The sequence below is a fragment of the Stenella coeruleoalba genome (assembly GCF_951394435.1).
Source record: "Stenella coeruleoalba genome assembly, contig: scaffold_218, whole genome shotgun sequence".
Taxonomy (NCBI): domain Eukaryota; kingdom Metazoa; phylum Chordata; class Mammalia; order Artiodactyla; family Delphinidae; genus Stenella; species Stenella coeruleoalba.
In genome coordinates this window covers 220,220-236,176 of record NW_027646034.1, presented here as the reverse complement: position 1 = coordinate 236,176, position 15,957 = coordinate 220,220, and the positions used below count along the sequence as shown (strand labels likewise).

The following is a 15,957-nucleotide window of genomic DNA, read 5'->3' as shown; positions in this document are numbered from 1 at the left end:
AACCTATGGATTGCTATGTCTCCGAAAGAGAATCAAGCATGTGTACAGGGGCATAAACGCAGCAGTGATAGGATTGGAGAGGTTCGGTGAGCAAATGAAGACCCTTTGATATCATATTGCATGGTACCCATTACACGAGTCTCAACTCTCCAGGTTTAACGTATTCTTCCTTCAGCTAAAACATGCATGTGGAACCTAAGTATGATCAACCATGTGAACGGGAGACGTGTTCAAATATGTCTCAGTTTTCCTCCCCTGGTACTCGGGTGCAACATTCCAGACGCTTTACTAACACTCTCCCCACTTGGAGAGTCAGCGCCTTTAACCTCCTGTTTGGCCCAGTTTGCAATTTCTGCGGAAGATGAACAGGAATAGCGAGAACCAATGAGAGGCTAGCTGGAGGTGTCTGGACGGGCAAATTTAACTCTCATTTCCCACCAGGAAGAGGAATTAACCAAAGGCTCAGCATGCCGGGCCTGAACCAGATTAGGGCCTGAAGCCATCCTGCGGTGTTGCGGCCAGGTCACAAGAAAGCGAGTTGAAGAAAGGAGCTCAGGGGCACTGTAATTCACAAACCTGCAGAGTTATAAATGACAGCTATCGTCCAAAAATAGACTGAAGTAAGGCTGCCAAGAGGACTTGAAAGCGGGGCAGAATTGCAGGAAACCGATTTCAGGAGGTAGACTGGAATTGCATTGAAAGCATAGGAAAAGAGGCAGAACGTCCACAATGATGCACTTGGCCAAAAAGGGCGTATGCGTTTTTTCCTGAATATATTCAGGAAAAAACGCATACGCCCTTTTTGGCCAACCAAGCAAGCTTGCAAAGGAAATCTGCACTACAATGAAGTCTCACTTCCCCCCGGTCAAAAGGGCCATCTGAAAAAAGTGTAAAATCCAGAAAGGCAACAGGCCATGGAGAACTGGGAGCCTTGTTATGCTGATGGGCGGGATGTAAATTGCCAACAGACACTCCGGAGAAGTGTATGGTGTTTCCTGAAACATCTAAAAAACAAAGCAACAGAGCCTAGGGCACTGCCACTTATGGTCCTATAGCTTAGGGAAATTAAAATCAAAAAGACACAGCCACCCCAAAGTTTGGGACGCCTCTGTTTACAAGAACCTCGTTTACAGTACAAGTTCAACATCGCAGAAAGTGAAAAATGGATAAAGAAGTTGTGGTATTTACTTACAAAGCAATATCACTCAGCAATGAAATCTATGTCATCAGGCCCTTAGCATCACAATGAGTGGATTCAGGTATGATGATTCTAACTGAAATAAGTCACACAGAAAAAGAAACATCATAAGATATCAGTAATACACGGAATGTAAACTTGGCTACACAGGAACTGAATTACAGAACAGAACAGGGTCTCAAATTTAGAAAACCAACTTATGCTTGCTTAAGGGTAAAGGTGAGTTGGGGTGCTGCATAAAACCAGAGATTGAAATGAGCACAGATAAAGTTCCTTAAGTCAAATATGGAATAGACAAGAGCTACTCCTTGCTCAATGAAATGGACTCAACACCGCATATTAAACGCCTAAGAATGTACCTGACTAGTAAGTATCGTAAAACCTATGGATTGCTATGTCTCCGAAAGAGAATCAAGCATGTGTACAGGGGCATAAACGCAGCAGTGATAGGATTGGAGAGGTTCGGTGAGCAAATGAAGACCCTTTGATATCATATTGCATGGTACCCATTACACGAGTCTCAACTCTCCAGGTTTAACGTATTCTTCCTTCAGCTAAAACATGCATGTGGAACCTAAGTATGATCAACCATGTGAACGGGAGACGTGTTCAAATATGTCTCAGTTTTCCTCCCCTGGTACTCGGGTGCAACATTCCAGACGCTTTACTAACACTCTCCCCACTTGGAGAGTCAGCGCCTTTAACCTCCTGTTTGGCCCAGTTTGCAATTTCTGCGGAAGATGAACAGGAATAGCGAGAACCAATGAGAGGCTAGCTGGAGGTGTCTGGACGGGCAAATTTAACTCTCATTTCCCACCAGGAAGAGGAAATAACCAAAGGCTCAGTGTGCCGTACCGGAACCAGATTAGGGCCTGAAGCCATCCTGCGGTGTTGCGGCCAGCTCAAAAGAAAGCGAGTTGAAGAAAGGAGCTCAGGGGCACTGTAATTCACAAACCTGCAGAGTTATAAATGACAGCTATCGTCCAAAAATATACTGAAGTAAGGCTGCCAAGAGGACTTGAAAGCGGGGCAGAATTGCAGGAAACCGATTTCAGGAGGTAGACTGGAATTGCATTGAAAGCATAGGAAAAGAGGCAGAACGTCCACAATGATGCACTTGGCCAAAAAGGGCGTATGCGTTTTTTCCTGAATATATTCAGGAAAAAACGCATACGCCCTTTTTGGCCAACCAAGCAAGCTTGCAAAGGAAATCTGCACTACAATGAAGTCTCACTTCCCCCCGGTCAAAACGGCCATCTGAAAAAAGTGTAAAATCCAGAAAGGCAGGACAGGCCATGGAGAACTGGCAGCCTTGTTATGCTGATGGGCGGGATGTAAATTGCCAACAACCACTCGGGAGAAGTGTATGGTGTTTCCTGAAACATCTAAAAAACAAAGCAACAGAACCTAGGGCACTTCCACTTATGGTCCTATAGCTTAGGGAAATTAAAATCAAAAAGACACAGCCACCCCAAAGTTTGGAACGGCTCTGTTTACAAGAACCTCGTTTACAGTACAAGTTCAACATCGCAGAAAGTGAAAAATGGATAAAGAAGTTGTGGTATTTACTTACAAAGCAATATCACTCAGCAATGAAATCTGTGTCATCAGGCCCTTAGCAGCACAATGAGTGGATTCAGGTATGATGATTCTAACTGAAATAAGTCACACAGAAAAAGAAACATCATAAGATATCAGTAATACACGGAATGTAAACTTGGCTACACAGGAACTGAATTACAGAACAGAACAGGGTCTCAAATTTAGAAAACCAATTTATTCTTGCTTAAGGGTAAAGGTGAGTTGGGGTGCTGCATAAAACCAGAGATTGAAATGAGTACAGATAAAGTTCCTTAAGCCAAATATGGAATAGACAAGAGCTACTCCTTGCTCAACGAAATGGACTCAACACCCCATATTAAACGCCTAAGAATGTACCTGACTAGTAAGTATCTTAAAACCTATGGATTGCTATGTCTCCGAAAGAGAATCAAGCATGTGTACAGGGGCATAAATGCAGCAGTGATAGGATTGGAGAGGTGCGGTGAGCAAATGAAGACCCTTTGAAGTCATATTGCATGGTACCCATTCCACGGGTTTCAACTACCCAGGTTTAAGGTATTCTTCCTTCAGCTAAAACATGCATGTGGAACCTAGAGTATGATCAACCATGTGATCGGGAGACGTGTTCAAATATGTCTCAGTTTTCCTCCCCTGGTACTCGGGTGCAACATTCCAGACACTTTACTAACACTCTCCCCACTTGGAGAGTCAGTCCCTTTAACCTCCTGTTTGGCCCAGTTTGCAATATCTGCGGAAGATGAACAGGAATAGCGAGAACCAATGAGAGGCTAGCTGGAGGTGACTGGACGGGCAAATTTAACTCTCATTTCCCACCAGGAAGAGGAATTAACCAAAGGCTCAGCATGCCGGGCCGGAATGAGATTAGGGCCTGAAGCCATCCTGCGGTGTTGCGGCCAGGTCACAAGAAAGTGAGTTGAAGAAAGGAGCTCAGGGGCACTGTAATTCACAAACCTGCAGAGTTATAAATGACAGCTATCGTCCAAAAATAGACTGAAGTAAGGCTGCCAAGAGGACTTGAAAGCGGGGCAGAATTGCAGGAAACCGATTTCAGGAGGTAGACTGGAATTGCATTGAAAGCATAGGAAAAGAGGCAGAACGTCCACAATGATGCACTTGGCCAAAAAGGGCGTATGCGTTTTTTCCTGAATATATTCAGGAAAAAACGCATACGCCCTTTTTGGCCAACCAAGCAAGCTTGCAAAGGAAATCTGCACTACAATGAAGTCTCACTTCCCCCCGGCCAAAAGGGCCATCTGAAAAAAGTGTAAAATCCAGAAAGGCAACAGGCCATTGAGAACTGGCAGCCTTGTTATGCTGATGGGCGGGATGTAAATTGCCAACAGACACTTGGGAGAGGTGTATGGTGTTTCCTGAAACATCTAAAAAACAAAGCAACAGAGCCTAGGGCACTTCCACTTATGGTCCTATAGCTTAGGGAAATTAAAATCAAAAAGACACAGCCACCCCAAAGTTTGGAACGGCTCTGTTTACAAGAACCTCGTTTACAGTACAAGTTCAACATCGCAGAAAGTGAAAAATGGATAAAGAAGTTGTGGTATTTACTTACAAAGCAATATCACTCAGCAATGAAATCTGTGTCATCAGGCCCTTAGCAGCACAATGAGTGGATTCAGGTATGATGATTCTAACTGAAATAAGTCACACAGAAAAAGAAACATCATAAGATATCACTAATACACGGAATGTAAACTTGCCTACACAGGAACTGAATTACAGAACAGAACAGGGTCTCAAATTTAGAAAACCAACTTATTCTTGCTTAAGGGTAAAGGTGAGTTGGGGTGCTGCATAAAACCAGAGATTGAAATGAGCACAGATAAAGTTCCTTAAGCCAAATATGGAATAGACAAGAGCTACTCCTTGCTCAACGAAATGGACTCAACACCCCATATTAAACGCCTAAGAATGTACCTGACTAGTAAGTATCTTAAAACCTATGGATTGCTATGTCTCCGAAAGAGAATCAAGCATGTGTACAGGGGCATAAACGCAGCAGTGATAGGATTGGAGAGGTTCGGTGAGCAAATGAAGACCCTTTGAAGTCATATTGCATGGTACCCATTCCACGGGTTTCAACTACCCAGGTTTAAGGTATTCTTCCTTCAGCTAAAACATGCATGTGGAACCTAGAGTATGATCAACCATGTGATCGGGAGACGTGTTCAAATATGTCTCAGTTTTCCTCCCCTGGTACTCGGGTGCAACATTCCAGACGCTTTACTAACACTCTCCCCACTTGGAGAGTCAGTCCCTTTAACCTCCTGTTTGGCCCAGTTTGCAATTTCTGCGGAAGATGAACAGGAATAGCGAGAACCAATGAGAGGCTAGCTGGAGGTGTCTGGACGGGCAAATTTAACTCTCATTTCCCACCAGGAAGAGGAATTAACCAAAGGCTCAGCATGCCGGGCCGGAACCAGATTAGGGCCTGAAGCCATCCTGCGGTGTTGCGGCCAGGTCACAAGAAAGCGAGTTGAAGAAAGGAGCTCAGGGGCACTGTAATTCACAAACCTGCAGAGTTATAAATGACAGCTATCGTCCAAAAATAGACTGAAGTAAGGCTGCCAAGAGGACTTGAAAGCGGGGCAGAATTGCAGGAAACCGATTTCAGGAGGTAGACTGGAATTGCATTGAAAGCATAGGAAAAGAGGCAGAACGTCCACAATGATGCACTTGGCCAAAAAGGGCGTATGCGTTTTTTCCTGAATATATTCAGGAAAAAACGCATACGCCCTTTTTGGCCAACCAAGCAAGCTTGCAAAGGAAATCTGCACTACAATGAAGTCTCACTTCCCCCCGGTCAAAAGGGCCATCTGAAAAAAGTGTAAAATCCAGAAAGGCAACAGGCCATGGAGAACTGGGAGCCTTGTTATGCTGATGGGCGGGATGTAAATTGCCAACAGACACTCCGGAGAAGTGTATGGTGTTTCCTGAAACATCTAAAAAACAAAGCAACAGAGCCTAGGGCACTGCCACTTATGGTCCTATAGCTTAGGGAAATTAAAATCAAAAAGACACAGCCACCCCAAAGTTTGGGACGCCTCTGTTTACAAGAACCTCGTTTACAGTACAAGTTCAACATCGCAGAAAGTGAAAAATGGATAAAGAAGTTGTGGTATTTACTTACAAAGCAATATCACTCAGCAATGAAATCTATGTCATCAGGCCCTTAGCATCACAATGAGTGGATTCAGGTATGATGATTCTAACTGAAATAAGTCACACAGAAAAAGAAACATCATAAGATATCAGTAATACACGGAATGTAAACTTGGCTACACAGGAACTGAATTACAGAACAGAACAGGGTCTCAAATTTAGAAAACCAACTTATGCTTGCTTAAGGGTAAAGGTGAGTTGGGGTGCTGCATAAAACCAGAGATTGAAATGAGCACAGATAAAGTTCCTTAAGCCAAATATGGAATAGACAAGAGCTACTCCTTGCTCAACGAAATGGACTCAACACCGCATATTAAACGCCTAAGAATGTACCTGACTAGTAAGTATCGTAAAACCTATGGATTGCTATGTCTCCGAAAGAGAATCAAGCATGTGTACAGGGGCATAAACGCAGAAGTGATAGGATTGGAGAGGTTCGGTGAGCAAATGAAGACCCTTTGAAGTCATATTGCATGGTACCCATTACACGAGTCTCAACTCTCCAGGTTTAACGTATTCTTCCTTCAGCTAAAACATGCATGTGGAACCTAGAGTATGATCAACCATGTGAACGGGAGACGTGTTCAAATATGTCTCAGTTTTCCTCCCCTGGTACTCGGGTGCAACATTCCAGACGCTTTACTAACACTCTCCCCACTTGGAGAGTCAGCGCCTTTAACCTCCTGTTTGGCCCAGTTTGCAATTTCTGCGGAAGATGAACAGGAATAGCGAGAACCAATGAGAGGCTAGCTGGAGGTGTCTGGACGGGCAAATTTAACTCTCATTTCCCACCAGGAAGAGGAAATAACCAAAGGCTCAGTGTGCCGTACCGGAACCAGATTAGGGCCTGAAGCCATCCTGCGGTGTTGCGGCCAGCTCAAAAGAAAGCGAGTTGAAGAAAGGAGCTCAGGGGCACTGTAATTCACAAACCTGCAGAGTTATAAATGACAGCTATCGTCCAAAAATAGACTGAAGTAAGGCTGCCAAGAGGACTTGAAAGCGGGGCAGAATTGCAGGAAACCGATTTCAGGAGGTAGACTGGAATTGCATTGAAAGCATAGGAAAAGAGGCAGAACGTCCACAATGATGCACTTGGCCAAAAAGGGCGTATGCGTTTTTTCCTGAATATATTCAGGAAAAAACGCATACGCCCTTTTTGGCCAACCAAGCAAGCTTGCAAAGGAAATCTGCACTACAATGAAGTCTCACTTCCCCCCGGTCAAAACGGCCATCTGAAAAAAGTGTAAAATCCAGAAAGGCAGGACAGGCCATGGAGAACTGGCAGCCTTGTTATGCTGATGGGCGGGATGTAAATTGCCAACAACCACTCGGGAGAAGTGTATGGTGTTTCCTGAAACATCTAAAAAACAAAGCAACAGAACCTAGGGCACTTCCACTTATGGTCCTATAGCTTAGGGAAATTAAAATCAAAAAGACACAGCCACCCCAAAATTTGGAATGGCTCTGTTTACAAGAACCTCGTTTACAGTACAAGTTCAACATCGCAGAAAGTGAAAAATGGATAAAGAAGTTGTGGTATTTACTTACAAAGCAATATCACTCAGCAATGAAATCTGTGTCATCAGGCCCTTAGCAGCACAATGAGTGGATTCAGGTATGATGATTCTAACTGAAATAAGTCACACAGAAAAAGAAACATCATAAGATATCAGTAATACACGGAATGTAAACTTGGCTACACAGGAACAGAATTACAGAACAGAACAGGGTCTCAAATTTAGAAAACCAACTTATTCTTGCTTAAGGGTAAAGGTGAGTTGGGGTGCTGCATAAAACCAGAGATTGAAATGAGTACAGATAAAGTTCCTTAAGCCAAATATGGAATAGACAAGAGCTACTCCTTGCTCAACGAAATGGACTCAACACCCCATATTAAACGCCTAAGAATGTACCTGACTAGTAAGTATCTTAAAACCTATGGATTGCTATGTCTCCGAAAGAGAATCAAGCATGTGTACAGGGGCATAAATGCAGCAGTGATAGGATTGGAGAGGTGCGGTGAGCAAATGAAGACCCTTTGAAGTCATATTGCATGGTACCCATTCCACGGGTTTCAACTACCCAGGTTTAAGGTATTCTTCCTTCAGCTAAAACATGCATGTGGAACCTAGAGTATGATCAACCATGTGATCGGGAGACGTGTTCAAATATGTCTCAGTTTTCCTCCCCTGGTACTCGGGTGCAACATTCCAGACACTTTACTAACACTCTCCCCACTTGGAGAGTCAGTCCCTTTAACCTCCTGTTTGGCCCAGTTTGCAATTTCTGCGGAAGATGAACAGGAATAGCGAGAACCAATGAGAGGCTAGCTGGAGGTGACTGGACGGGCAAATTTAACTCTCATTTCCCACCAGGAAGAGGAATTAACCAAAGGCTCAGCATGCCGGGCCGGAACGAGATTAGGGCCTGAAGCCATCCTGCGGTGTTGCGGCCAGGTCACAAGAAAGTGAGTTGAAGAAAGGAGCTCAGGGGCACTGTAATTCACAAACCTGCAGAGTTATAAATGACAGCTATCGTCCAAAAATAGACTGAAGTAAGGCTGCCAAGAGGACTTGAAAGCGGGGCAGAATTGCAGGAAACCGATTTCAGGAGGTAGACTGGAATTGCATTGAAAGCATAGGAAAAGAGGCAGAACGTCCACAATGATGCACTTGGCCAAAAAGGGCGTATGCGTTTTTTCCTAAATATATTGAGGAAAAAACGCATACGCCCTTTTTGGCGAACCAAGCAAGCTTGCAAAGGAAATCTGCACTACAATGAAGTCTCACTTCCCCCCGGTCAAAAGGGCCATCTGAAAAAAGTGTAAAATCCAGAAAGGCAGGACAGGCCATGGAGAACTGGGAGCCTTGTTATGCTGATGGGCGGGATGTAAATTGCCAACAGACACTTGGGAGAAGTGTATGGTGTTTCCTGAAACATCTAAAAAACAAAGCAACAGAGCCTAGGGCACTTCCACTTATGGTCCTATAGCTTAGGGAAATTAAAATCAAAAAGACACAGCCACCCCAAAGTTTGGAACGGCTCTGTTTACAAGAACCTCCTTTACAGTACAAGTTCAACATCGCAGAAAGTGAAAAATGGATAAAGAACTTGTGGTACATAAGTACAATGCAGTATCACTCAGCAATGAAATCTATGTCATCAGGCCCGTAGCAGCATAATGAGTAGATTCAGGTACGATGATTCTAACTGAAATAAGTCACACAGAAAAAGAAACATCATAAGATATCACTAATACACGGAATGTAAACTTGGCTACACAGGAACTGAATTCCAAAACAGAACAGGTTCTCAAATTTAGAAAACCAACTTATGCTTGCTTAAGGGTAAAGGTGAGTTGGGGTGCTGCATAAAACCAGAGATTGAAATGAGCACAGATAAAGTTCCTTAAGTCAAATATGGAATAGACAAGAGCTACTCCTTGCTCAACGAAATGGACTCAACACCGCATATTAAACGCCTAAGAATGTACCTGACTAGTAAGTATCTTAAAACCTATGGATTGCTATATCTCCGAAAGAGAATCAAGCATGTGTACAGGGGCATAAACGCAGCAGTGATAGGATTGGAGAGGTTCGGTGAGCAAATGAAGACCCTTTGAAGTCATATTGCATGGTACCCATTACACGGGTCTCAACTCTCCAGGTTTAAGGTATTCTTCCTTCAGCTAAAACATGCATGTGGAACCCAGAGTATGATCAACCATATGATCGGGAGACGTGTTCAAATATGTCTCAATTTTCCTCCCCTGGTACTCGGGTGCAAATTCCAGGCGCTTTACTAACACTCTCCCCACTTGGAGAGTCAGTCCCTTTAACCTCCTGTTTGGCCCAGTTTTCAATTTCTGCGGAAGATGAACAGGAATAGCGAGAACCAATGAGAGGCTAGCTGGAGGTGTCTGGACGGGCAAATTTAACTCTCATTTCCCACCAGGAAGAGGAAATAACCAAAGGCTCAGCGTGCCGGGCCGGAACCAGATTAGGGCCTGAAGCCATCCTGCGGTGTTGCGGCCAGGTCACAAGAAAGCGAGTTGAAGAAAGGAGCTCAGGGGCACTGTAATTCACAAACCTGCAGAGTTATAAATGACAGCTATCGTCCAAAAATAGACTGAAGTAAGGCTGCCAAGAGGACTTGAAAGCGGGGCAGAATTGCAGGAAACCGATTTCAGGAGGTAGACTGGAATTGCCTTGAAAGCATAGGAAAAGAGGCAGAACGTCCACAATGATGCACTTGGCCAAAAAGGGCGTATGCGTTTTTTCCTGAATATATTCAGGAAAAAACGCATACGCCCTTTTTGGCCAACCAAGCAAGCTTGCAAAGGAAATCTGCACTACAATGAAGTCTCACTTCCCCCCGGTCAAAAGGGCCATCTGAAAAAAGTGTAAAATCCAGAAAGGCAGGACAGGCCATGGAGAACTGGGAGCCTTGTTATGCTGATGGGCGGCATGTAAATTGCCAACAACCACTCGGGAGAAGTGTATGGTGTTTCCTGAAACATCTAAAAAACAAAGCAACAGAACCTAGGGCACTTCCACTTATGGTCCTATAGCTTAGGGAAATTAAAATCAAAAAGACACAGCCACCCCAAACTTTGGGACGCCTCTGTTTACAAGAACCTCATTTACAGTACAAGTTCAACATCGCAGAAAGGGAAAATGGATAAAGAAGTTGTGGTATTTACTTACAAAGCAATATCACTCAGCAATGAAATCTGTGTCATCAGGCCCTTAGCAGCACAATGAGTGGATTCAGGTATGATGATTCTAACTGAAGTAAGTCACACAGAAAAAGAAACATCATAAGATATCAGTAATACACGGAATGTAAACTTGGCTACACAGGAACTGAATTACAGAACAGAACAGGGTCTCAAATTTAGAAAACCAACTTATGCTTGCTTAAGGGTAAAGGTGAGTTGGGGTGCTGCATAAAACCAGAGATTGAAATGAGCACAGATAAAGTTCCTTAAGTCAAATATGGAATAGACAAGAGCTACTCCTTGCTCAACGAAATGGACTCAACACCGCATATTAAACGCCTAAGAATGACCTGACTAGTAAGTATCTTAAAACCTATGGATTGCTATGTCTCCGAAAGAGAATCAAGCATGTGTACAGGGGCATAAACGCAGCAGTGATAGGATTGGAGAGGTTCGGTGAGCAAATGAAGACCCTTTGAAGTCATATTGCATGGTACCCATTCCACGGGTCTCAACAACCCAGGTTTAAGGTATTCTTCCTTCAGCTAAAACATGCATGTGGAACCCAAGTATGATCAACCATGTGATCGGGAGACGTGTTCAAATATGTCTCAGTTTTTCTCCCCTGGTACTTGGGTGCAACATTCCAGACGCTTTACTAACACTCTCCCCACTTGGAGAGTCAGCGCCTTTAACCTCCTGTTTGGCCCAGTTTGCAATTTCTGCGGAAGATGTACAGGAATAGCGAGAACCAATGAGAGACTAGCTGGAGGTGTCTGGACGGGCAAATTTAACTCTCATTTCCCACCAGGAAGAGGAAATAACCAAAGGCTCAGCGTGCCGTGCCGGAACCAGATTAGGGCCTGAAGCCATCCTGCGGTGTTGCGGCCAGGTCACAAGAAAGCGAGTTGAAGAAAGGAGCTCAGGGGCACTGTAATTCACAAACCTGCAGAGTTATAAATGACAGCTATCGTCCAAAAATAGACTGAAGTAAGGCTGCCAAGAGGACTTGAAAGCGGGGCAGAATTGCAGGAAACCGATTTCAGGAGTTAGACTGGAATTGCATTGAAAGCATAGGAAAAGAGGCAGAACGTCCACAATGATGCACTTGGCCAAAAAGGGCATATGCGTTTTTTCCTGAATATATTCAGGAAAAAACGCATACGCACTTTTTGGCCAACCAAGCAAGCTTGCAAAGGAAATCTGCACTACAATGAAGTCTCACTTCTCCCCGGTCAAAAGGGCCATCTGAAAAAAGTGTAAAATCCAGAAAGGCAGGACAGGCCATGGAGAACTGGGAGCCTTGTTATGCTGATGGGCGGGATGTAAATTGCCAACAGACACTCGGGAGAAGTGTATGGTGTTTCCTGAAACATCTAAAAAACAAAGCAACAGAACCTAGGGCAATTCCACTTATGGTCCTATAGCTTAGGGAAATTAAAATCAAAAAGACACAGCCACCCCAAAGTTTGGGACGCCTCTGTTTACAAGAACCTCGTTTACAGTACAAGTTCAACATCGCAGAAAGTGAAAAATGGAGAAAGAAGTTGTGGTATTTACTTACAAAGCAATATCACTCAGCAATGAAATCTGTGTCATCAGGCCCTTAGCAGCACAATGAGTGGATTCAGGTATGATGATTTTAACTGAAATAAGTCACACAGAAAAAGAAACATCATAAGATATCAGTAATACACGGAATGTAAACTTGGCTACACAGGAACTGAATTACAGAACAGAACAGGGTCTCAAATTTAGAAAACCAACTTATTCTTGCTTAAGGGTAAAGGTGAGTTGGGGTGCTGCATAAAACCAGAGATTGAAATGAGCACAGATAAAGTTCCTTAAGCCAAATATGGAATAGACAAGAGCTACTCCTTGCTCAACGAAATGGACTCAACACCCCATATTAAACGCCTAAGAATGTACCTGACTAGTAAGTATCGTAAAACCTATGGATTGCTATGTCTCCGAAAGAGAATCAAGCATGTGTACAGGGGCATAAACGCAGCAGTGATAGGATTGGAGGGGTTCGGTGAGCAAATGAAGACCCTTTGAAGTCATATTGCATGGTACCCATTCCACGGGTTTCAACTACCCAGGTTTAAGGTATTCTTCCTTCAGCTAAAACATGCATATGGAACCTAGAGTATGATCAACCATGTGATCGGGAGACGTGTTCAAATATGTCTCAGTTTTCCTCCCCTGGTACTCGGGTGCAACATTCCAGACGCTTTACTAACACTCTCCCCACTTGGAGAGTCAGCGCCTTTAACCTCCTGTTTGGCCCAGTTTGCAATTTCTGCGGAAGATGAACAGGAATAGCGAGAACCAATGAGAGGCTAGCTGGAGGTGTCTGGACGGGCAAATTTAACTCTCATTTCCCACCAGGAAGAGGAAATAACCAAAGGCTCAGCGTGCCGTGCCGGAACCAGATTAGGGCCTGAAGCCATCCTGCGGTGTTGCGGCCAGCTCAAAAGAAAGCGAGTTGAAGAAAGGAGCTCAGGGGCACTGTAATTCACAAACCTGCAGAGTTATAAATGACAGCTATCATCCAAAAATAGACTGAAGTAAGGCTGCCAAGAGGACTTGAAAGCAGGGCAGAATTGCAGGAAACCGATTTCTGGAGGTAGACTGGAATTGCATTGAAAGCATAGGAAAAGAAGCAGAACGTCCACAATGATGCACTTGGCCAAAAAGGGCGTATGCGTTTTTTCCTGAATATATTCAGGAAAAAACGCATACGCCCTTTTTGGCCAACCAAGCAAGCTTGCAAAGGAAATCTGCACTACAATGAAGTCTCACTTCCCCCCGGTCAAAAGGGCCATCTGAAAGAAGTGTAAAATCCAGAAAGGCAGGACAGGCCATGGAGAACTGGGAGCCTTGTTATGCTGATGGGCGGGATGTAAATTGCCAAGAACCACTCGGGAGAAGTGTATGGTGTTTCCTGAAACATGTAAAAAACAAAGCAACAGAACCTAGGGCTCTTCCACTTATGGTCCTATAGCTTAGGGAAATTAAAATCAAAAAGACACAGCCACCCCAAAGTTTGGAACGGCTCTGTTTACAAGAACCTCGTTTACAGTACAAGTTCAACATCGCAGAAAGTGAAAAATGGATAAAGAAGTTGTGGTATTTACTTACAAAGCAATATCACTCAGCAATGAAATCTATGTCATCAGGCCCTTAGCAGCACAATGAGTGGATTCAGGTACGATGATTCTAACTGAAATAAGTCACACAGAAAAAGAAACATCATAAGATATCACTAATACACGGAATGTAATCTTGGCTACACAGGAACTGAATTCCAAAACAGAACAGGGTCTAAAATTTAGAAAACCAACTTATGCTTGCTTAAGGGTAAAGGTGAGTTGGGGTGCTGCATAAAACCAGAGATTGAAAAGAGCACAGATAAAGTTCCTTAAGTCAAATATGGAATAGACAAGAGCTACTCCTTGCTCAACGAAATGGACTCAACACCGCATATTAAACGCCTAAGAATGTACCTGACTAGTAAGTATCTTAAAACCTATGGATTGCTATGTCTCCAAAAGAGAATCAAGCATGTGTACAGGGGCATAAACGCAGCAGTGATAGGATTGGAGAGGTTCGGTGAGCAAATGAAGACCCTTTGAAGTCATATTGCATGGTACCCATTACACGGGTCTTAACTCTCCGGGTTTAAGGTATTCTTCCTTCAGCTAAAACATGCATGTGGAACCCAAGTATGATCAACCATGTGAACGGGAGACGTGTTCAAATATGTCTCAGTTTTCCTCCCCTGGTACTCAGGTGCAACATTCCAGACGCTTTACTAACACTCTCCCCACTTGGAGAGTCAGCGCCTTTAACCTCCTGTTTGGCCCAGTTTGCAATTTCTGCGGAAGATGAACAGGAATAGCGAGAACCAATGAGAGGCTAGCTGGAGGTGTCTGGACGGGCAAATTTAACTCTCATTTCCCACCAGGAAGAGGAAATAACCAAAGGCTCAGCGTGCCGTACCGGAACCAGATTAGGTCCTGGAGCCATCCTGCGGTGTTGCGGCCAGGTCACAAGAAAGCGAGTTGAAGAAAGGAGCTCAGGGGCACTGTAATTCACAAACCTGCAGAGTTGTAAATGACAGCTATCGTCCAAAAATAGACTGAAGTAAGGCTGCCAAGAGGACTTGAAAGCGGGGCAGAATTGCAGGAAACCGATTTCAGGAGGTAGACTGGAATTGCATTGAAAGCATAGGAAAAGAGGCAGAACGTCCACAATGATGCACTTGGCCAAAAAGGGCGTATGCGTTTTTTCCTGAATATATTCAGGAAAAAACGCATACGCCCTTTTTGGCCAACCAAGCAAGCTTGCAAAGGAAATCTGCACTACAATGAAGTCTCACTTCCCCCCGGTCAAAAGGGCCATCTGAAAAAAGTGTAAAATCCAGAAAGGCAGGACAGGCCATGGAGAACTGAGAGCCTTGTTATGCTGATGGGCGGGATGTAAATTGCCAACAACCACTCGGGAGAAGTGTATGGTGTTTCCTGAAACATCTAAAAAACAAAGCAACAGAGCCTAGGGCACTTCCACTTAGTGTCCTATAGCTTAGGGAAATTAAAATCAAAAAGACACAGCCACCCCAAAGTTTGGAACGGCTCTGTTTACAAGAACCTCGTTTACAGTACAAGTTCAACATCGCAGAAAGTGAAAAATGGATAAAGAACTTGTGGTACTTACGTACAATGCAGTATCACTCAGCAATGAAATCTATGTCATCAGGCCCGTAGCAGCATAATGAGTAGATTCAGGTACGATGATTCTAACTGAAATAAGTCACACAGAAAAAGAAACATCATAAGATATCAGTAATACACGGAATGTAAACTTGGCTACACAGGAACTGAATTCCAAAACAGAACAGGGTCTCAAATTTAGAAAACCAACTTATGCTTGCTTAAGGGGAAAGGTGAGTTGGGTTGCTGCATAAAATCAGAGATTGAAATGAGCACAGATAAAGTTCCTTAAGCCAAATATGGAATAGACAAGGGCTACTCCTTGCTCAACGAAATGGACTCAACACCGCATATTAAACGCCTAAGAATGTACCTGACTAGTAAGTATCTTAAAACCTATGGATTGCTATGTCTCCGAAAGAGAATCAAGCATGTGTACAGGGGCATAAACGCAGCAGTGATAGGATTGGAGAGGTTCGGTGAGCAAATGAAGACCCTTTGAAGTCATATTGCATGGTACCCATTCCACGGGTTTCAACTACCCAGGTTTTAGGTATTCTTCC

At 43.9% G+C, this 15,957-nt stretch overlaps 1 long non-coding RNA gene across 1 annotated transcript in view; it reads right to left on the bottom strand.

The window, feature by feature from the left end:
- The window catches only part of LOC307181371, a 142,560-nt gene extending 127,079 nt beyond the window's left edge, over nt 1-15,481 (bottom strand). The window contains exons 1-2 of the long non-coding RNA XR_013826607.1: nt 15,399-15,481; nt 9,080-9,169 (exon numbers count right to left, since the gene is read on the bottom strand). This is a non-coding gene — a long non-coding RNA (uncharacterized lncRNA). The remainder of the gene's footprint in view (nt 1-9,079; nt 9,170-15,398) is intronic.
- Nucleotides 15,482-15,957: the final 476 nt, after the last annotated feature.